Raw genomic sequence first — 10,566 nt, forward strand, 5'->3', positions numbered from 1 at the left:
GCGCATCCGCCGCGGATTCATTTCGGAGGCGTTTATCATCCTCCCGGATCCGTTTAGGACCCGTTCATGAAGCAGTTCATCTGGCCTATATCCCTGCTGATTTATCTTATTATGGCCAAAACTATACTACAGAAATACACTGTATAGCCTAATCTAACTTGCCAACATATCACTAGGCTACATAAAGTAAGTTTTGTATCAACCATAATAATGATTAAGTCAAAATCTATCATATGAAGCACCTTGTGGTTTTACAGCCAAATACCTTCATTGTGTGAAACAGTACGCATTAGGATATGGGTTTTACAGTACATGAATTCAACTCTGCTACACTACAGCCTACAAGTTGTTAAATAAGTTACAAACTTTTAACTCCTTCATGCAATTCCTAGACAATAGTAGACCCTTGTCACCGGCACCTCAATGCTCAATGAAATAAGTCATCGTAGACAATAAATACCTTAAACAGATAATAAAGTAAAATGAAATGCAACCATAAATAGTGTCAAGCATTTTTATTATTATTTAATGAATATTTATGTTTCAAAACACAGATAACCTTCATACCAGACCATTGTTTTTCTTAGTTGGACATAACAGTAGCTTGATCTGTTTGGGTAGGAATGCTGATAGTTAAGACACCTCCTTGAGCTTTTCCTGTTTGCTGGGCTGGTTGAACTGCTGTACTGAATCAGAAGCCGCGGCACAGGGCATAACTCTCTCACAGCATCTGTAATCATACAAGCATAACAAAATGAGTTACGTTTTGGAAGCATATACAGTACATAACTACTTTTCAACTGAATGTCAGCAACATGAATATAAAGGTACCGCCACCAGCAGGCTGCTGTAATGGTGACACAATCCATCACCTGTAACTAGACAGCTACACTGGGTCCACAAGTGAAGCACTCTGTTCGCAGAGCATGAAAATAGTTTTAGAAGACGAGTCTAATTTTTTCAAACATACTGTACATGCCGCTATCACATCTAAAGAGTTCCATTGATTACAGTGTTGCAGCAGATGCTCTGCAAACGGAATGCTTCTGTTATGTGCACAGTGTAGTCTTCCAGTAAATATAATGAGAGTTTAAGACATGATGGCAAAGACCTGTTACTTGAAAATGTAAAAAGGCAACAGAAAAGTGGTTCACAGAGACAAATACTTGTTAGTTATACTACAGCATTTGCATGCACAGATTAAACAAAAATGATGCTGATTATAGAGCTTTGTAGGTAGTGGAAATTAGGAATTTATCAAAGTAGACTAAAAACATTTTTTATGTTGAAATGTATCTGCAATTCATCCTTACCTGGTAAAAGCAGTTGCAGAGGCCTTTAGTAATTTCTCTTCTGAAATAAAAAAAAATATGTACATTTTATTAGAGAGCTTTTTGAGGTAAACAGTGGATTTTATTACAGCAGAGAAAGGCATTTATGTATGTTGACATTTACCTTCAATTCATCCTGAACTGGTAACAGTTACAAAGGCATACAGTATGGTTATCTTATATGACTAATGTGTGGACCAAAAGTCAAATAAATGAAATGTAAAACTGTATAGCTTACTTTATTGGGTGGCAGGACAGGATGAGAAAGGCTAGACCCCCAAACCAGGCTGGAGCCACTTGTGAATGGCCTGTAACACATAAATATGCATTACTTCTATCATCAGAAATAAATTGCCAAATAGTTATCATAACCACTAATACATCCAAGTCAAATAACTCAAATGTAAAACTGTATAGCTTACTTTATTGGGTGGCAGGACAGGATGAGAAAGGCTAGACCCCCAAACCAGGCTGGAGCCACTTGTGAATGGCCTGTAACACATAAATATGCATTACTTCTATCATCAGAAATAAATTGCCAAATAGTTATCATAACCACTAATACATCCAAGTCAAATAACTCAAATGTAAAACTGTATAGCTTACTTTATTGGGTGGCAGGACAGGATGAGAAAGGCTAGACCCCCAAACCAGGCTGGAGCCACTTGTGAATGGCCTGTAACACATATACAAAAATATGCATTACTTCTATCTTCAGAAATAAATTGCCAAATAGTTATCATAACCACTTATACATCCAAGTCAAACAAATCAAATGTGAGGCTGTATAGCTTACTTTATTGGGTGGCAGGACATGATAAGAAAGGGTAGACCCCCAAACCAGACTGGAGCCACTTGTGAATGACCTGTAACACAGACACATAAATATGCTTAACTGTTATCATCAGGGGGAAAAAGGCAAATATTTATTATTACCAATATTACACCCCATCAAAATAGCATTATATTGGGATCCAGAGAATATGGTGTTGATCAATTTAGCTCCTCTTCCCATATTCTAAACTTTGAAAAGAGTCTGGTCTGTGACAAAGCAAAGCAAGGATATGCATCAAGTCAACTACTGCCTCTAATGTGTTTCTCCTTTTCAGTCAAATCATGCTCCAAAAAACGTTCAGCATTAAATTACCTCATTGACGGCAGTTTCTTCATAAATGGCTTCGGGATTTGTGCCCTTATATTTTATGAAAGTTAACGAGTAATCTCTACAATTCAATTGAAAAACTCACCAGGAAACACGCCTGAAAACAAGAAGTTTTAGATTGAATAGTAGGCCGGTTTCTCGCTAACGCGTGTAGCTGCTACAAATGTAAAGGCACGAATGCCGAGGGTATTTCTTGCTGCCATTTACGAGTTCAAAAAGTTTTAAACAGGTCTGAGCATGCGCCTGACATGGCGCATAGCTTGCATTACTAGCAGCTAGTAGTGCGGCAGATTAGTGAAACGATCGTTCACTTTGTGGTACAAGCATAAAATTTTGCACACATATTCTTTGGGACCCACTTTATCCAAAAAGCACATTAGCCACACAAAAAATCCAATATGGCTGCCATTTTCCAAGATGGCTGCCATTGAAAGCCATTATACTTGTTTTTTGACCTGGATTGGGTTTGGATAATCACATTTTGATGATCTTGACATCTGAGTATAGGTTAAAGGGTCTGGACTTTCTAATTATACAATGAAGTGTAAAGAAATGTGTTAAATTGTGAAGATAAACATAATTAATGGCGAAAATAGCTAATTTTAGTGCTAATTTTAGTTTTTTCTTTTTCTTTTTTAATTTTTTGTTAATAAAACAAATGTGGTAAGGTCAGTCACACCTGTGGGATATTGATCTGGATAGTTATGTAACAGGTGTTTGTGAATCAGGTTCACCTGCTTTGATGTCAACAGAATTTACCACAGCGGCAACTATGAGACGACCATCACAACAGGAATGGCTTTACAGCTAGTGGCAACTGGTATTTTTTCCATCTTTATGCTTCTTGACAGATTTTTCACTATCTTTGCATTTGGTTTGGGTCAGTGTTACTAGGCTACTGGTAGCATAAAGCAGTATGTGGAGCCCAGAGCCATAGAAAGAGAGTTGCGACCTGCGCTGAATGGCTGAATCGTAGGAGGGTGGGATGTACTTCTGGATGCTGGAGGGTGTAATCAATGAACTCATTGACTACTGACCAAGAGATTGGTTGTTAATAGTTCCAAAAGTCCCATAACGCGGATATAGCCTGGAAAAGCGCTGCCATTTTTTCCTATGGAGGTCTATGGGAGTGTCACCACTCTGTTTTATCTACCGCTCTGGTGGAGCCTACAGAGGTTGCACGGGTAGTGCAACTCCTCCAGAATGACACACATATACTTTCCAGTGCCAGAAAGATTGCTGTGTCTCCCACTGCAGTCTCAAGAGCATGGAAGAGATTCTAGGAGACAGGCAGTTGCTCTAGGAGAGCAGGGCAGGGTGGGTGGTAAAAGGTCCTTAACCCAGTAGCAGGACCAGTCTGCTCCTTTGTGCAAGGAGGAACAGTAGGAGCCCAGCTGGAGTCTTACAGAAAGACCTCCAGCATGCCACTGGTGTGAATATCTCAGACCACACTGTCAGAAACAGACTTTATGAGGGTGACCTGAGGAACCTGTTCTCACTGCCCTGTTCTGTGCATACCATTACTGACCCACCACCAAACCAGTCATGCTGAATGATGTTGCAGGCAGCATTACGTTCTCCACGACATCCCTTTCATGTCTGTCACATGTGCTCAGGGTGAACCTCCTTTCATCTGTGAAAAGCACTAGAGGCGGACCTGCCAATTTTGTATGCTATGGTAAATTCCAATTGAGCTCCATGGTGTTGGGCAGTGAGCACAGGTCCCTCTAGAGGCTTCGACATTCCCATGGTTGACAAGATATGAAGAGCTGTGAGAAGAGGCGGCAGTTACTTGTACCTAAGTCTGACTCTTGGTCTTCTTTTTAATTGGTTTGTAGCAGGAAGCTTCATTACCCAAACCATTGAAAAACTATTTGAAAGAAACCTTACATTTCTTAAGATAAGAGCCAATAAGCTCAGTGGCACTAGGGTGTGCAATGGCTTTTGAGTCTAACATGAGAAGATCTCTGGACTCCTCCTGAAAAGGGTTGGCCAGGTCCTTCATCACATCAAACAACTTCTGGACCTGGTCTATGAAGGATTTCTGAGACTGGCTAGTCTGTTCATGGTGTTGGATATATCTTCACTGGCTACTTTGGCCTGAGATGCAGACTCATACTGAGAAACCAAATTACTAATCTCTGGTCCAGATTACCATCCATCGCCTTAGGGCTGGAACCACCATCTTCTTTGACAATTGCATTGGCCTGTTCATGGGCATGGTCAATGATTGACAATACAATGTGAACTTTGCTTCTCTGAAAGACTTGGTCAACAAGAACATCACCAATTGCATTGACATCACAAGCTCCCAGAATTTAAACTGTGGACTCTTCATCTGCCTCTTCTCACACCAGTCTTCCCAACTTCAAGAAGTATGGTCTTGATTGTTTTCTTCTCTAGAGTAGTATTCATAAGCTTCCTTCTGGAGCATGCAGAGGCAGCATGCTGTGACCCGGTGAATTTGCTGTGTTCTTGTCACACCTATAAAATAAATGATTCTGCTATTCCAGAAGAACCCACACCATCCTCCACAAGAGCACCTGTCAACCCACTGTTTTGGAGCAAGGTACCAAGAGATCTCAACGAAGCCATCTCTATGTGGAGATGGGCAGGGAGCACAGGTCCCTCTAGAGGCCATCGGGCCCTCAGGTCACCCTCATGAAGTCTGTTTCTGACAGTGTGGTCCAAGAAATTCACACCAGTGGCCTGCTGGAGGTCATTCTGTAGGGCTCTAGCAGGGCTCCTTCACCTTGGATTTCTGATGTTAGATGCTGAAAGAGAGATACTTGTGCCTTGGAAGGCAGTAGTTACAGTTGTCAATGATGGGTTATGGTCAATGTTATCTATTGCAGCTGTGGAGGAAGAGGCCTTTTCTGAGAATGGGGGGATAAACTTCTTCAAGGTACCTACTCACAACTAGCCTGGGTGTTCCCATCCTGCCTTGGGCGGTGACTTCATTCACACTGCTAAGGCAGTCTGGAAACTACCGCCCTAATTTTTGACTGAGATAGGAGACCAATCACAGAACAGGGGGGAAAGCAAGACCATGATGAGCTATGCACAGACACATTTGATAGACATCCATGGCGCCGCAATGAACGGATCTGGGCATTTTTTCAAATACGACAAAATGAACGTCTGGTTGCCAGACCACGTCTCATTGAGAAATGGTAGGCGCTAGCCAGACTAACTCACAACTGCATTTCCAAACTGTGCTGGAATGTCAAGTACTCAGTCGTATGCAGTGTTGATACCATGGTCATGAAACATTTCTAAATGGCTTTTCCAGTCTTAGCATATGCACACATCCCTATATAGACAGGGAATGGAGTTTCATGATCTTTAGAATGCCTTTGAGTTGCAGCACCTTCTTTGTAATTTGAAAAGCAATTATACTGAGGAAGCTGAGCCATTGCAAGGTCTGTCCTGGTTGCTCCAAACCTCAGCTGAGATTTTGTGTCAGCCCCATGTTCAATCTTACAGACAAACTGAAGCAAAGCTGGAGGTACAGTGACAGTAATAGCACTGTTGTGGACAATTCCTTCAAACTAAGATGTAGGCTACTGTGGTCGCATTTGCCTCAATATTTTGCTATTAAATTTGGTTAGCATCATTAGCATGCTGCACACATTTGTTTGAAACTCTTGCATTCAAGTTGACTGATCATCTCAATACCAATGTTTTCCAAGACTCAAAAAGGCCTGTCCCCAGGAGAAAAATTATTACTTGGAAACTTGAACACACGTGGGGAAACTAAGCAGTCCAACCAGAAGACTATGATAAACTAGCCAACTATGCTACTTTGTTTACAATATTTCCATGCTCCAACCAGCCAGCTGAATTAAAGAGGTAGAGTTGTAATAGAAAAAGTAGGCTATAATTTGTAAACTATATTCTAGACAGAGATATAAAATAAATTATATTTGAGAGAGCGGTAAGAGGATAAACGCTATTTGAGAGTAAGCTTCAATAAACAATATTTGAGTGCAATCCAACTGTTTATGGCCGCCATCTTGGAAATAGCCTTAATTTTTTTTTTTTTAACCATTTGATTTACCATGTCAAAATAACATACAAATTGATGCCTAGATCATTTAAATACACCCATCCATCAAAGTTTAATAGCAAAAATGTTTTTCTTACATTTGATGTGGCGGCCATCTTGAAAAATGGCCGCCATGTTGGATTTTCAGGTGGCTAATGTGCTTTTCTCAAAAAGTAGGTTCCATGGATTATTCATGCCAATTTTGGTGCTTGTACCACAAAGTGAACGATTGTCCTGGAATATGGACTTAATCTGCCGCACTATAGTTGCTAGTAGAACTATCGATACGTCGTTCATAATTTAAAATCACAAACGTTATCTTATCCAGGATAGGTAAACAATGTGAAATCAGCCTCCCTTCAAGAACGAAATAAGATGTAAACACATCTAGCAGCTAAGTCTTCTTAAAGACTCCCGAGTCCAACATCTAAGCTTCATTAGCTGCTAACGTTAACAAAAAATATTCATGTCAGTTTAACGTTATCGTTAGCCAACAAGCTAACGCTAGCTCACGCAAACCAACTTGTTGTTCACAGGCATATATGAAGTTAGCGTTCAACCAAATCAAGCTTCGCTCAATTTTAACTGAGTTTTGAGTTTAGCTTTGATTAAAAATGTAACAAAGCCCAAGTTGGACAAGATTTAGCCCTGTCGAAAGTGAGCTAAATTAGCTTGCGCAAGCTAGCTGCTAGACGTTAGCTGGTGTGTATCATCAGATGGCCAGTTCTGGATTATATCAGCAAATAACGGATTATATCAGCAAATAAAGCTAGATAAGTTGGTAACTTGTGTTATGGAAGTACGTTTTCACTGAATATACTAGGTAACTGCATAAATAAAGCATATAGAAGCATACTTACAGTGAGCCCGCAGACACCGCTATTTCGCCTCCGCACTCCATCAGCGAAAAAACTGAGGAAGGAAACCGTTAGCAGATTTGAAGGGCGCGTTCGATGTGCGCATCCGCAAAGGGTCCGGCGTGGATCCGCCGTATGAAGGCGCGTTAACGGAGGCGAAATGTGTTCTGTGCCCGTATCCAAAACGGAGGCTGACTGTCAGGCGGATGTGGCGGCTTGAGCGCGGGTCCGTTTTGGACTCCTTTGCTGTATAATATGAATATAATATGGGTTTTTCCTTTTCAGGGCAGTTAACCACTTATTCAAGACCACTTTGCGTTTTAGTGGCAAAGTGTGGAAATGCACAGACTTATTGGTAGCTTTAAGTCTATAAAACAAGACTTTGATAAAACTCATTTGTACAGCCAGGGGCAATACAAAAGTGGCCCCCTGAGCTTCGTTTAGTAGCCATAGCTGATCGGTTGGTTACTATAGACCCCTTCACAACGGATAAACAAACATTCGGAGTGGCGTGACGTCAGTGGCGGCAGAAAAGTTAGACGGCTATTGAAAAGCACTAGTAGGCTAATGCGGCTAAAATTAGTCCGTAATTAACCTTTGATGAAATGGCTAACGATATAAAACAGTATGTACATATGTCACGTCCCTACGGGGTAAACAACACGTGTGTATGTTTATATCTGTTTCACCTGTGTTTTGATTGTGTCTTGTGCTCGTAACATTGGCTGATGAGCTAACTGGCGGCCAGACGCCAGTAATCAGGACCGGGCCAGCAGCTGATCGGCGAGGGACGTTTGCATTGGCTGACTGTGGTATAAAATCCCAGGTATGACTCTGTTGTGGAGGACGGGCAGTGCTACGAGAGGCGCCGGTGCAGAGGACAAGTCGGACGGAGTTTCGTTTGTGGACTGTAGCGTGTAGCCGTATTGCTCGTGGTGGCTGTGTATGTTTGTGTTCTCTCCCTTTCATTTTCTCTCTCTTCTGCCGGTGCCGATCGGGCTGGACGGGGCTGGAGCTGGGAGTGTAGCTGACATGCCAAGACGATCCGCAGTGGAGGGACGTAAGAGTTCTGAGTGAGTGACTGAGGCTGGCTAGTTCGGCTGGACAATGGCTTAGCGATCTGTTTACTTCCCTCTCAGGCGGCGGCTCGTGGAAGACAGGCGGCGGAGGAGATCGGTGTTGGCTGTTGATGTGGCGCAGTAAATCCGAGTCAAGGAACGTAACTATGCCTGCAAGTGACTGTGTGAGTGGGTCTGGTAGCGTCGCTGGCCTTGGATGCTGAGCCTGTGTGTTTTCCTCTCCCGCTAGACTGCAGCGAGTGGGCGGAGCTTCCGGGTGCGCGTGAGGGTGCGTTCCAGCCTATCGGTGAGCAGAAGAGGACGTGGGAACGTTCAAACGGAACTTTCTTGTGAGCTCTTCACGCTGCGCCCTGGGAGGACTACTGGCCGCCAGTTAAGTGCACGGATGTGCTGTGGACATTGAAGCTGGTTATGACCTGTGCTGTGTAAATATGATAGTGGTTTATTGTCAATTTATTTTTGGTTTGTGGTTGTTTTGTTTGGTTTGATTTTGGGGGATTCAGTGAGTTGGCTGTGGCAGAGCCAATGGGTCCCCCTATGTGTAAGATTTAATTTTCTGTTTGTGTGTCTATTTATATGGTGTGGGACTTGACCTCCCGGCAGGAGGGGATCTGAGGGCTGCAGCAGTGGACCCTATGACTTTGCTGTGCTAAATTAGCTAGCCTTGTGGTAATTCTACATTTGGAGTGGGTTTTAAATAGTAGCTTAGCCAAGCCTTGGGGTGTTGTGTATGAACTGTTATATTGTGTGCTGCACTGGACTGATTTCTATTGGTTGATGAATTGTAACTGCCTACTGCTGCAGAATGTATGATGGAAAGAGACTGTGGGGAGGTCCTTAATAAATATTGGTCATCTGCACTTGTGTGTCCGTGTTGCTTGTGGTCAAGGGGTCCTAAGAAGTTCCTGTTAGGGGAACAGAAAATTGGGTTGTGCTCAGGGGCTAAGAATCCCCCTTAAAATCAAACCGGCCTGTTTGGTCGCGACACAAATTTGGCGTAGTCGGCAAAGGATCCCTTTTTCCACAGCAGCATGGACGAACAGGACCAGTTGCAACCAACTCAACCAAGGGTTCCACCACCTGATGCTACCACAGGGTCTCTTCCAGGGTTTTTCCCCTGGTTTGCAGGGGGGCCCTGGATACCAAAATTTGGGGTGGACAAATGTGAGCAGTTCGGGGAATGGAAAAGAAACATTGAGGTATGTTTAAGGGCTTTAGCACTGAACAGCAAGCAGCAGGTTGATTTAGTCATGGGGGCTCTGGAAGGGGAACCAAAGAGGGAAGTAGAACTTTTGGAAGAGGACAAAAAAGACACAGTGGATAAAATCTTAAAGTTCTTAGAGCAGCTGTATGGGCGAGAGGCTGGGCTAGCTGAGTTAAGAGGGGCTTTCTTCACCTGTAGACAGCACTCCGGGGAGGGGGTGGGCTCGTTCATCTTGCGTCTCCGTGAGTGTCGTTGCAGGTGGAGAAAGAAGGAACCAACCGAGGGTGATGACAACGATACCCTAAGAAGTCAACTGGTGGCGGGCATGCTGATGGGTCCAGCCAAGAGGGAGCTACAGCGTATGATCCGACGGAACCCAGGTCTCACATTCGCTGAAGCGTGCATGGAGGCCCGGGAGGTGGAGAGAGAGGGTGCCTCTGAAGTAACTACAGAAGGAGTAGAGTCCCGCCGAGCGTATGTTCCACCTTCACGTGACCCCGGAGCACCACCAGGTGACCCCCCAGCCCAACCGGATGCTTGGCGGACTGCTCTGAAAGAGGAATTGGTTCAGGAGTTGCGCAATCAAGTAAAAGAACTTCGTGAATCCTTGCTGGGTGAGCTACGCACAGGGATGACTCTTCGAGGGGGTGGGGGGCCTCCAAGCTCCGATGGCCCCCTAAGGGGACGATCGCGCCAAGGCCAAGGTACTGGCGCAGTTGCACGGTGGGACGACCAAGGAAGACCAATCTGTCTACATTGTGGGCGAGTCGGACACATGCGGAGAGAGTGTCCTGATCGTCGGGCGCTACCCCGAGATCCACCAGCGGAAAGTCGTGCTGTCAGGCCCTTGGTGGAGGGGGAGGGTGTGGAGCCAGCTCTGCGGGA

At 43.8% G+C, this 10,566-nt stretch overlaps 2 long non-coding RNA genes across 3 annotated transcripts; one reads left to right on the plus strand and one right to left on the minus strand.

The window, feature by feature from the left end:
- Window positions 1–517: 517 nt before the first annotated feature.
- Window positions 518–7,493, minus strand: LOC134076219 (uncharacterized). Of its 2 annotated transcripts, XR_009938566.1 has the most exons (7): window positions 7,402–7,493; window positions 2,128–2,197; window positions 1,938–2,007; window positions 1,754–1,823; window positions 1,570–1,639; window positions 1,314–1,353; window positions 518–730 (listed from the first exon to the last, which is right to left on the minus strand). It is a non-coding gene; the product is annotated as an uncharacterized LOC134076219 (long non-coding RNA). The 2 variants fall into 2 exon arrangements; XR_009938567.1 differs by lacking the exons at window positions 1,754–1,823; window positions 1,938–2,007.
- Window positions 7,494–8,040: 547 nt separating this feature from the next.
- Window positions 8,041–9,337, plus strand: LOC134076220 (uncharacterized). The gene is made up of 2 exons (XR_009938568.1): window positions 8,041–8,458; window positions 8,538–9,337. It is a non-coding gene; the product is annotated as an uncharacterized LOC134076220 (long non-coding RNA).
- Window positions 9,338–10,566: the final 1,229 nt, after the last annotated feature.

The sequence above is a fragment of the Sardina pilchardus genome, chromosome 3 (genome assembly GCF_963854185.1).
Source record: "Sardina pilchardus chromosome 3, fSarPil1.1, whole genome shotgun sequence".
NCBI classification, from domain to species: Eukaryota; Metazoa; Chordata; class Actinopteri; order Clupeiformes; family Clupeidae; genus Sardina; species Sardina pilchardus.